Here is a 12,991-nt window from a genome sequence, read left to right as displayed (position 1 = left end):
GAGCTGCACCTGAACCCCAGCACAAACACTTCTCGTTTCTAGCAGCAAAAACAGGATAATTAGTGACACTGTCACTACCTGGTATCTGTATTCTGTTTTTGTTCTGAGCAGTTCAAAGTGTTTGGTGGCCTCAACGGTAGGTTGAGAAGAAGCAGGACTGGGGCGCCTGGGTGGCTCAGTCAGTTAAGTGTTCAACTATGGCTCAACTTATGAAATCATGGTTTGTGGGTTCGAGGCCCGCCTCGGGCTCTGTGCTGACAGCTCGGAGCCTGGAGCCTCTGCTTCAGATTCTGTGTCTCCCTCTCTCCCTGCCCCTCCCCTGCTTGTACTCTGTCTCTCAAAAAATAAATAATAAAAACAATTAAAAAAAAAAAGTAGGATGTATCCCAAGAAAGACATTTTTTTCTAGTGCCTTTTGCTGGACCCCTAAATTCTACTGCTAATAGTTAAAGTAAAAAATCAAAACAAGAGTTTTCTTGGCTAATCATGCACATGTGAACGTCCAACATCGATCTGTACGTGGTGGTCCTTAAAAAACAAGGACCTTGAATCTTGAGTGACTGACTGACTCACTTTCATTTATTAAAAAGAAAAAAGGGGCGCCTGGGTGGCTCAGTGGGCTAAGCGTCTGACTTCGGCTCAGGTCATGATCTCCCGCTTTGCGAGTTTGAGCACCGCGTGGGGGGGTCTGTGCTGACAGCTTGGAGCCTGGAGCCTGCTTCAGATTGTGTCTCCTTCTCTCTCTGCCCCTTTCCCGCTCACCTCTCTCTCTCTTTCAAGAATAAATACACATTAAAAAAGAAAAAAAGAAGTAACCTTCCCTTGGTCCCCTCCGACAGATCTATCATCACAGGCAACCGATAATAGGGACAACACGTACACATCTTGATACGGAAAGAGAATTGATCAATGAGAGTAGCAAAGCAAAACCAGAGAATTGAAACTGTTCCCTAACTGGGCAATCTTCTTAACATACAAGACCGATTCTGTCTTATACAATGATGGAGTAATTTCACGAACCAGTCCTATGGGGAAACTACATGACCGGTCAGCAATCATCCAGTTACTTAGACATTCAACAAAAAATCCAACACAAGACCAGTCTTGTTTTATGATCCTTAAGACCATGGAAAATAGAAATGGGACCAAGTAGCCACAAAATTCACGCCGTCGTGCGGACGCTAAATCAATCAGCGATTGTGGGAGGAGATTCACGGCGAGCTGGAGCAACAAAGATGAGACAGAAAATGTCTAGAGCCTGCTGAGATTGGTGCAAACATTATCCTGACTGTACCCAGTGCATGCCGACGGTGACTCAAGAATAAAACAAAGGAAACCGATATTCTTTTGTCAGGTTAATGAAGCCACAGAAAGGATCATCAGGTTGTCAACCCCACGGCACACAGGAGGATATACTGCTCATGGGAGTGCGTTTGGTTTGTTCTGTTTTGTTGTGTTGTATCGTGTGCTCTACAGTAATTCCAAAGTTCCAGGCGGGGCACCTGGGTGGCTCAGTCGGTTAAGCGTCCGACTTCGGCTCAGGTCACGATCTCGCGGTTTACGGGTTTGAGCCCCGCGTCGGCGGGCTCTGTGCTGACAGCTCGGAGCCTGGAGCCTGCTTCGGATCCTGTGTCTCCCTCTCTCTCTGCCCCTCCCCCACTTGTGTTCTGTCTCTCAAAAATAAATAAATGTAAAAAAAAAAACACAAAAGAAAAAAAAGTTCCGGGCCAAAAACTGGGTGTCCTAACAGAAAACACAGTTAATTGTACCTCCAGGTTTGGAAATGTGACTTGTATTGGCATCATCTGGACACCTACTTATGATCCATCCATACCCGAACCAAAGCAGGAAAGATAAAGAAGATTGGTTCAGGACCACCCACGTCAAATTTTTATTATATTCTCTTGTACACACCAGCCATTGATTACCTGAATTGAGCATACACTAAAGGTCTAGAAACTGGGTCTCTAAACACACTTAAGATAGCCCTTATTTACAAAGAGAAATTCTGCCATTTAAACTGAAGTGTCTTCTTTTCCTTTATAAATCCTGGCTTCTGCCCAGGCTTTGTCACTACACCCAAAGCACATCAATTAAGTTTTGTGCAGCTTTACAAACAAACGGCATTTTGTCTGTAAACTCAATAGTCATTCCCTTGAAACACTTTGCTACATCAACTCTTAGGGAATACAGTTCGATCAACGGTCAGACAAGGGTACACTAACCAAGAGATCACACGCAGCGACGTCAATTCACCATAAATGAAGCTTTGTGCAAGTTCTCCATATACACTCAATTCCCTCCAGCATTATGACCCGGAGACCGTAAATTTTGGCCAAGGTAAAGGCCTCTCTCTCTTCATGCGCCCCACAACCTGGAATCGAGGCCTGACCCTCATTTTTCGTTCCTGACTCTGCAATCTCTTGAAGTAGATGAGATATGACAGTATGAGAGCTCCCTCCCTACGCTTATCCCAGTCAAGCTGTGAGAAACCCACTTGGCGGTAAGGAAGCCGGAGAACATCTCTCACTTCCCCTTTTTTTTGCTAACTTTGCCGGCCGTCCTGCGCTCAGCCTGAATAAATATGCAGTTCCAAGTGAACTGACTTAGTCCGGCAGGAAGACATTGCTATCCCCATTAGTTTTATTTCTTTTTTTTATAAACTTTTTTTTTTTTTAAATTTATTTTTGGAGTTTTATTTCTAATTTAAACTTATTCTCAGCAATAATGATAAACATAGCCGCTAATCACATGAGCATGACGAAGGTATGGTCGGGAAGACGTAGGTAAATCGTGACCTGCTACCTAATGCTTCTGCAATGCTAGACAATTAACTGCGCCTCCCTGGGACTCTGTTTTCTCAGTTGAAATGTGGAAATGGTTAACACACACACCGCAGGGTGGTTGCAAGAACTCCAGGTAACGGACGTCGAGTGCCTGGCACATGACAGACTCCCAGAGACAGCAGTCATTACGATTTGTCGAGACGCACAACCTATCATCCCGAAACAAGCCAGAAGGACAACTTTGAGTCTATGCTAGCATTTGATGACTCTCCAGTTAATTAAGCTCTTTTCCCCTATGCCTAGATTTTGACAGTATGTTTTTTAGTTCCTGTAACAAATGAGCAAAATAGCATTTTCAACACGTTGGTACATTTGTGCTTAGTGAAATAATAATGCCACCAAGATCTGTCAAGAGGATCTGGTTTTAACAAGCCAATGGTGGAGGCAGCAAGCTGACTGGTTGGGGAAACAACCGTTTGGCCCCACTGTGATGGTAAGAAATCCTATTTGTGGGAATATCTTCCCTCTTGACAGTGGCCGCTGATGGGTTGTAGAGGAAGGTGAGATATTCTTTGGGTTGACGTCGAAGTTGCCATTTGGTACCGAATATTAGGACGCAGACATAGGGGCACATACTTATTCACTTAACTGGACTGCTGGACTGCAGTGTTTTTGAAACTTTTCTACCAGACTTCAGTGATCTGCAGGGTTTTCACCTCAAAAGCCAGCAGCTGAACCCTTGGACGGGCAGCAAAAATACTTGGCCGCAGCTCTGTTATTACTATTATTGTAAATTACAGCATTTTCTCTCATTTTTTCCCCCTGTTGAATACAAAGAATTCAAGTGATGCTTTTCTACGTGCTTATCAAAGAAGTGTATTTTTACACAGGGATTTTCAAGGTTCACCTTTGTTTTAAACTTCAGTGAAAATCAGTAAGCATTTGAGATTCTAGAATTTTAAGTAAATGTTATTCTATTTTAGAAACTCCTGGTTTATGATGTCAAGTCCTAGCCGTCTTTCTAATTATTAGATGTCAACCATAACAAAGAATATTTTTAAAAGGCCTTATACACTGAGCACACACATGCACCAGGGGAAAGATCAACTAAGATTAACAGAAATCTATAACAAAAATTTTGGAGGGATTTCCAAATCCCTGATGTGACTGGAATAAGAAAAGTCACGTTTAACGTTTCCATACTTTAAGAAAACAAAGCTGGCTTGGCACCTAAAGGAAAGTAGAAGGGGGGAAGAAGTGACAAAAGACTCCCCCCCAACAAAAGCTAAGCCTTGTTTCCCCATCTACCTCCTGAATTAAAGACCCAGGATATCTATCCATCACCTAAAAGCATATGTGTGTGATTCTCTACTGGACATGTTCTCTTTTTCTCTTCTTCTTTTCAAGGCAGCCCAACCATGAAACTCTGTTCTCTCCTATCCCTATTTTCAGAGTCTCAATTCTTAGAAACTATGGCAGGAATTAGGGGGTAATTTCCAACTTTCTTTTTTACTGCCACCCTTACTCTACACGTGAGATGCCAAAATTGTGTCCCCCAGATGCCCCACGAGTGACAGGTGCACACGAGACAGAGTCTGGAGTAAGGAAGTGGAAGAGGCAGTCTGCCCTGCTTTCCTGCTACAGCCATCCCTCAATTCTCTGTCACTCTCTCCTTCCTTTTACCTGAATGTGGGTGTGATGGCTGGTGCTGCAGCAGCCACTGGGAAAAGATTAAGAGGGTAACACAGACGCTGGTCTTGGTAGCTTTGAGATTTTTTTTAAAGTTTTATTTATTTATTTTTGAGCGGGAGCGGGGGAAGGAGGGAGAATAAGTGGGGAAGGGGCAGAGGGAGAGGGGGACAGAAGATCCGGCAGGCTCCAAGCTGTAAGCGCAGAGCCCGACATGGGGCTCGAACTCACGGACCATGAGATCGTGGCCTGAGCGGAAGTCAGACACGCTATTAATCTACTGAGCCGCCAGGCGCCCCGGTAGCTTAGAATTTCTTAACCGACATCTTGACGTGTGGATTTCTTGCTCTATCAGCTAGACTTTCTTTTTTTTTTTTTTTTTTTAATTTTTTTTTTTTCAACGTTTATTTATTTTTGGGACAGAGAGAGACAGAGCATGAACGGGGGAGGGGCAGAGAGAGAGAGGGAGACACAGAATCGGAAACAGGCTCCAGGCTCCGAGCCATCAGCCCAGAGCCGGACGCGGGGCTCGAACTCACGGACCGCGAGATCGTGACCTGGCTGAAGTCGGACGCTTAACCGACTGCGCCACCCAGGCGCCCCTAGACTTTCTTGGTACTGAATGTAATTCCTAACAGATGGATCTCCAAAAGTACAGAGAATTGGATGGCATTTATGGGGTGCTCACAGTGAGCCAGGTGCACTGTGAGAAGTATTATATTCATTATTTCATTTATTGCTCACGGCAACCCCGAGAGACAGATAATATTATCATTGTTACCACTTAAGAAGGGCACAGAAGCAGAGAGAGCGTCAGGATCCTGCTCAGGGTCACGTGATTAGCAAGAGCTAAACCTGGCCACAAACAGGCTGACTCTGGAGTCTGGCTCTGATCTATTTCACCACCGAGGTCTTTGACTGGAGGAGGGACCATGAGAGGAAGAGCCAGGAGCAGTGCTTGTAGGGACCGGCTGGCAAAGCTGGTTTTGACAGAAGGGTTGATAAACGATCATCTCACCTAGCATTCCTCACTTTGGATGGATCTCTGCCGGGATCTCAGAATTGACCAAGGGGTTTCGTCTGTCATCTGATCCTTCAAGGGCAAGTTTGAGCAGGTCTGTGCTTAGATGCTAAGCAGGGCAGGGACAGCATCACACCTTTTCTGAAGCCAGAATTGAGGATACGCTCATTGAGAATCAAAAAAAAAAAAAAAAAAAAAAAAAAAAAAAAGAAAAAAATGGGAAGAAAGAAAGGAAGGAGAAAGAACAAGTAAAGGAAATCTAAGGGGGTAGTGCAAGGGACAGGAAAAAGAAGAAAAGAGAAAAAAGAGAGAAAAGAACAGAGAAGAAAAATAATATGGGGCCTGTGAAAAAGACAGTGAACAAAAAGGGAATACGCTGATAAACGAGGCAAGCTTAGACACCAAAATAGAAGCTGAGAGAAAGCCTACAAGCACCATAAAGTGGTATTAGCAAAAGGAAAGTTTGCATTAGAGGGAGTCCATTGATAGGGATATGGTATGGTGGAATTGGTATCATGGAAAATTGAGTTAATCATATCAAATACAATTGTGAGAACTTCCCACCATTAAAAAAAATTTTTTTAACGTTTTTATTTATTCTTTTTGAGAGACAGAACATGAGCAGGGGAGGGGCAGAGAGAGAGGGAGACACAGAATCCGAAGCAGGCTCCAGGCTCTGAGCTGTCAGCACAGAGCCCGACGCGGGGCTCGAACCCACGGACCGTGAGATCATGAGACCTGAGCAGAAGTGGTACGCTTGACCTACTGAGTGACCCAGGCGCTCCCGCCACCATTCTGGTTTTGTTTTTGTTTTAAGGAAAATCGTCAAGAGAGGACAAGGAAAGACAAGGTGACAGATCTGGAGGTCAGGAAACAGAAAGTCACTTCAGGATAGAAGCTTTGTCTGCCTCTGAGGACCAACACGTACTGAGTCTTAACTATTTACTTATCAGGTTTCTACTGGCGCTTTACGGCACAGTTCTTCACATAACGTAGGCGAAACAAGCCATCAGGCGGACAATGTCATTATTCCCTTTTTACAGATGTGGAAACTAAGGCTTAGAAAGGTTACATCTCTTTCCTAACATCATGCGAGGAGAACAAGAACCGGGCTTTGCATCCAGGCCTCTCAGACTCCAGGGCTCCAGCGTGGAAGCCCACGGTAGGCTTTGTTAGTCACCAAAATCCCACCTGATTAAAAACGCCCAAGGTAGGCTCGAAGGACTCAATGTGCTTCGGGAAATACTAAGGATTGCATCCCCTACGCTCTTCCTGATACGTGTGTGAGCGTGTGTGTGTGTGTGTGTGTGTGTGTGTGTATATAAATTCAAACACAAATAAAAAGTATCTTAAAAGCTGCTGTTTAGGAATTCAAGCAAAACCAAACAAAACAGAATTTCTGCCTTGAGTCTCTCTGCAAAGCTAATTTCAGGAGACAATGAAAGGAGAGTTAGAACCACTGATAGGAGAGGCACCTGGGTGGCTCAGTCAATTAAGCTTCTGACTCTTGACTTCTGCTCAGGTCATGATCTCACAGTTCGAGCCCCGCAGCCCATGTCAGGCTTTGCAGTGACAGCGAGAGGAGCCCGCTTGGGATTCTCTCTCTTTCTGCCCCTCCCCCACTGGTGTGCGCTCTCATGCGCTCGCTCTCCAAAGAAATAAACTGAAAGACAAAAACAGAAACACTGAAAGGAAACAAGCCCAAGAATTGTATACTAAGCTCCTGTCCTTCATGAGTAAATGCAGAAGCCACACGTTTGTAGGAGCGACAAAGTAAACCAACCTACCCTCACTGCAAGCACACACTCTGAAAACCAAAATAAAGCAAACAAAGAGCTTGAAGGTCTATTTCAGCTGATGAATAAGGAGGTCAAAATTAAAAAGCCTAGAATGTGTAGTTGGTATGAAAGACCTACTGATCGCTCAAAAATAAAACAAATGTAGAAGGAAGACTTAAGAAGTCTTTTAACACAATTCTTTGGAAAAGAAAAATAATGGCAAGAAATAAATTGTTGCAGATTATGACATTAAACGTGAAGAAATAAGCATAGGGGGAACACTAAATAAATGTAAGCCGAGTTCATACAGCAAGGAGTCAAGGGGGAGAACCCCTACTACAAGATATATTTATTTTTAAATATCAGCTTTATTTAAAAAAGGAGATTTGAAGAACTATTAAAATTATTTTAAAATCCTATTTTTACCGAAAAAATGAAATATAGAAACTAAAAATTAAACAAAGGGCAGCGATTTTTCCACAACACACACACACACACACACACACACACACACACACACATCTGGATGACAAAATTAGTTGCAAACAATACAACATTTGAGACATAAAAACACTGAAAAGCACAAGGAAGTACAATGTAGCTGAAAGATGAGGCACTGTCTATAATGAATATCTAACAGCATGAAACGTTTCCATCAAAATGTGTGGATCAAAGACTGTACAAAAAAGTCACTGGGAGACCCACACTACTGAGGTAATTCAATCCACTTATTTCGGGAGAAGTACTATAAAGGGTTTGTGTACATAATGGATATAATTTAATCACATTAAAACTTATCTCCTACAAAGAGTAATTTCTTTTTCTTAAGAATCCACGGATCAACTACAGAGTTTTGAAAGAAAAGTTGCAGACCTACCGAGCCAAAAGGAAATCTCGGTTGCCTTAAGGAAAAACAATACCTCACAAACCGCTAGTGTGGTTGGTTATCTAACCTCATTATCTGACCACAACACAGTGGAAAGAAAGGTCAATAATAAATCTCCGTAGAAACAAAGTTTGTTAAACATTTAAAAGTATTATTCTCAATTGTCGTTCTAACAGAGAGGAAGCCCAAACATCATTAGAAAATAATGGCAGTCAGCCAAAAGTGTGTTCAGAGGTAAATGTAGAGCTTAAAAAAATCATACTAGTGTAAAAGGAAAAACAGATGAACCATGATTCAACCAATAAGATTAATAAAAGAATGAAGAGTGTTCTGAAGGAAAGCAGGATAGATATTAAAGCGATAAAAAAAAAAAAAGACAAAGGAAAAACAGGAAAAATTTGTTACTGATTAACAAATCCAAGAACTGACTTTTTGAAAAACAAGAATAGCAACAAAACATCTAACAAAGAAGATAATATATATGTATCTTATATTAATATCAGATATATATTATGTTATATATAACATAAAATATGCAATTATATTACAGTTCTATATAGAACTGTATGTAATCATTGGTCAATAAATTTGAAAATCTTATGAAATGGACATGGTTTGGGAGAATATAGTTAAAAAAATGAAAAATTTATCAAAGAATTATTTTTTAGAAAAGGCTTTAGGGACAGATTGTTTCCTTCAAACTTGTAACAACAGTGATCACAAATGTCTCCAGAGAAGAGAAAAGATGCAAAATTTCACAATTTATTTTGTGACTTTAACATCACTTGATCAAAAAAACAAAACAAAACAAAACAAAACAAAAAACTGGCAGAGATAGAGGCAGAGTATTTATCGGTCAAACCAAACTGGGGTGAGAAGCTTAATTCTTCCTTTAATATCTATGCTACCATATTCTTGAGGGATAAATGGGGGACAATAAAGAAAGAATACTTTAAAAGATTCTCTTTATATTCCGTAAGTGCACAATTAATATTTTCCAGTTGCTATAACAATATAGAACACACACACACACACACACACAATTTTATTCAGTAAAAGAAACTATAAATCTCCCTCAGGAAAATAAACACAAAGGCATATATAAAATATCCTAATACTAAACCAAAAGCATACTAAAGAAACAAATTTCATTCATAATATAAGCAGAAATAATATTCAAAAAACTATTATCCTAATAAATCACATAAATAATTACAATATGAGAAACTAGATGCTAAAAATCTCAACGGATACTGAGAAAACACCCAAGTTCTATTTTTAACAAAACATTTGTAAAACCAAAAATGCTGTACAGCCACATGAAGAAAAGCAGACATCTGCAAAAATGAAACAAGAGTTCAAAAAAAGAAGAAGAAAGAAAAGAAAAAAAGAGAATCCAGAGAAAATCTGGAGCTAGACATGAAAGCTTATTGTCATTCTCGGTACTTAGTATTTTAAATGGTAGCTAATATAATAGAAATACTATTTATGATTATATCAGCTTCTGTATTTGTAATACTTTCCATATGCCCGCATGTATTTAATCCTGGCAACAATCTGGTGATCCTGGGTTATTATTACCCCAACTTTCAGATGAAGAAACTAAATTTAACAAGGATAAAAAACACCATTTTCCCTTGTTCAAGGCAACTCAGGTAGTAACGGGGTAGAGGTAGGATTGGAATTGAAAAGTCAGCCTGATCGCAAAACCTGAATTCATAATAACCAGCTTGGGGATAATAAAAACAAACATAGAAAAAACTCAAATGAACAGAGATAAGTGTTACTATAGTCAGAATCCGTGTATATATTCACCCGGTCACAAAAAAAACCAAGGTAATGAGTTACCACATAATGTGAATTAAAGGGCCAGAGAAAAGAAAAACATTAAAAAAAAAAAAAACCAGTATCTCTCTTATAAAAGAACAATAACTAGTTAAAGGCATAATGGTAACAGCAAAGCATACAAATATTTACTATTCCAAAAAATAAATCTAAATCTAAAAGTATGGAATTAAATACAAGCCCAAGATGTTATGTTGCCAATAAAAGATCTGAATAATTCAGAGGCAGATTTTCTTGAACGGGAAAACCAATGGTTATAAAGAAGCCAAGATTCATACAGTTGTCAAACACTGTCACTGGGATTGTTTTTGGAAGCACGGCAAAATGGTTCTAAGTTTTTCCTGGAAAAGCAAACAGGTAAAAAGGCTTAAGAAAATGTTTAAAAATTGGAGTGATACAGTAATGTCAAAAGAATTGACAGAATAATACACAGAAAACTCTAAAACAGACCTTAATAAATTCAATGACTTGAGCGTAACACAAATTGTGTTTGGAGACAGATTACTTAACACATGGCATTGAGTAAATAGATCTCTATAAAAGTTCAACTTAGAGCTTCATGCCGAATGCCAAAATAAATCCTACTTGGTCAGACATTAAGGCTGAAAAACGCAATGAGAAAACCCTAGATGAAAGTGGAAGTTGGTAATTAAGACTTAGAGATAGGACTCTGAGATAGGAAAGGACTATCTAACCTGAGCTCTTAACTTGGGGCCCATGGATTACTCTGGGGGTACAGCAAATCCCCTGCCATCTGTGTGTTTGGGCTCATTTTAGGGGGAAAACATACATAGCTTTCATAAGCATACATAAGTTCTCCAGAAGTTACCAAAAGATGAGTCATGGCTAACTGACAAATGTATAAAGGGCACAGATAATTGACTAAATAATAACGAGGGGCACCTCAGTGGCTGCGTCGGATGAGTGTTCAACTCTCGACCTCAGCTCAGATGATGATCTCACAGTCTGTAGGATCGAGTTCCACATAGGGCTCCGTGGTGACAGCATGGGACCTGCTTGGGTTTCTCTCTCTGCCCTCTCCCACCCCCCCGCTCACGCACAAATGCACTTTCTTTCCCTCTCAAAATAAGTAAACTTAAAAAAATAATAATGAAATAATGAAGGAAAAAAGTTCCCTATATCAGAACAATCTGAAGCAAACCCGAAAGCAAATGACAAATTGATAAAATATTTGTAATAACTATGGCCAGGGGAAATATATGGAGCATAGAGTGATAAGAAAAATTAATAACATAAAAGATCAGTAGTTTGTAGAGGATCCACAGCATTACTGCCTTTTTGAGTGACTTGGAAGATGTCTCTGAAACTCAATTTGAATATTAGTTTCTAGAATTCAGGAATTTGTCAATACCCGATTTCCAACAAGGGGACAAAGACAGCACCCACAAAGACCTAAGACCGTCTTTAATCTAATCTTGCTTGGCTGCAGGTTAGAGAAAGCATTATGTGGTTAAAATAGATAACGAGAGGGGCACCCGGGTGGCTCAGTTGGTTGAGTCTGACTTCAGCTCAGGTCATGATCGCAGTGTTCCTGAGTTCGAGCCCCGTGTAGGTTCTGTGCTGACAGCTCAGAGCTTGGAACCTGTTTAAGATTCTGTGTCTCCCTCTCTCTCCACACCCTTCCCCTGCTCATGCTCTACTCTCTCTCTCTCTCTCTCTCTCTCTCTCTCAAGAATAAGTAAACATTAAAAACATTTTTTTAAGTGGATGACAAAAAATAATGGAGGCAAGAAGACAGAATGAACAACAGATCTGAAGGGAAAGTGACATGCAGATTGAAGACAATAAAACAAAATATTTTCAAAATAAATACATTGTATATGTCAAGAATACTTGGAACCAGCATCATGGTATTAGGATTTATTGTTTATTCAATCATAAAACAGTTGCTGAGTTGCTGAAAGTCAACTGTGTAGAGAGATTTTTGATTTTTGTTTCTATATTTCTATGTGATTTGTATTTTTTTTTTTTACAAAGAGTTTGTATTACTTGAGTGGTAATAATCTGATTTTAATATGGTCCTATTGCTAACACTATTGGTGGTTATAGGATTGCTCTTATGCGATTTTCAGTGTTAAATATTTAGTGCAAATGGAATCAGTGAAAGACTGGCAACCTAATTTTGCCAAAGGACGGCATCATTTCAGACAAGTAAGGCTTTATACCAAAATGGTGCATAATTTCCAAATAAGTCACTTAAAATAAAAAAAACAACAACTTTATTTTCAAAATACCCTACATTACATTATCAATATTATTTTCCTGTGCCCCGTGATCCTTGAACACTCTCACTAAATAGCAACTCTACAGACCAGATGGTCTCTGGGCAACCTTCCAACGTTATGATTTCTCAGACAAACCGATCGCAAGTATTTGATATGCCAGGTATGGTATTGCCTATAATAGAGAGTTTTAGCACAATGAAAATTATACAATTGAATACATCTGCTATGGCAATGAGGCTATTAGATGTCAAATCCAATGACACCTAAATTCAGAGCAATGAATAAGAAATACAGCATGACTAATATGATCACTCCCAGATCATGCTCTCTCCAGGAAGCTCCCTCTTACATTCTTTCAAGTTGGGTAGAAAGGTTTCCAATAGCCAAATAACAAGCAGACTCCTCTGAGAGCCTGTGTTAAATTTCGCTCAATTCTCTTCCCTCCCTCCCAACCTTCCCTGGTTGTGTACTGAGTTTTTCAGATAAACCAGCGTGTCTATCAAAAATGGAAAATTAAGGCTTTCACTGGATTCTGGATGAACAACTTTAAACTTTGAAGTGATGCCTAGCTTTCAATCATGTATGGGCATATTTCTAAATATTGGCAGAAATTTAAAAAATATGGATTATTTCTCCTCATCGTTTGGCCTGCTGTTATCTAAGGCTTGGCCATGGTGACAAGCATTATTGGATAAAAAAGGGTTAAACTCAGTTAATGCTGCAAACAATAACTCAGTAAT

General features: G+C 40.0%; 1 protein-coding gene across 1 annotated transcript in view; it reads right to left on the bottom strand.

Moving 5' to 3' along the window:
- The window catches only part of PCSK5 (proprotein convertase subtilisin/kexin type 5), a 456,194-nt gene that overhangs the window by 222,920 nt on the left and 220,283 nt on the right, over positions 1-12,991 (bottom strand).

The sequence above is a fragment of the Lynx canadensis genome, chromosome D4 (assembly GCF_007474595.2).
Source record: "Lynx canadensis isolate LIC74 chromosome D4, mLynCan4.pri.v2, whole genome shotgun sequence".
Taxonomy (NCBI): domain Eukaryota; kingdom Metazoa; phylum Chordata; class Mammalia; order Carnivora; family Felidae; genus Lynx; species Lynx canadensis.
This window is presented reverse-complemented; position numbering and strand designations above follow the sequence as displayed.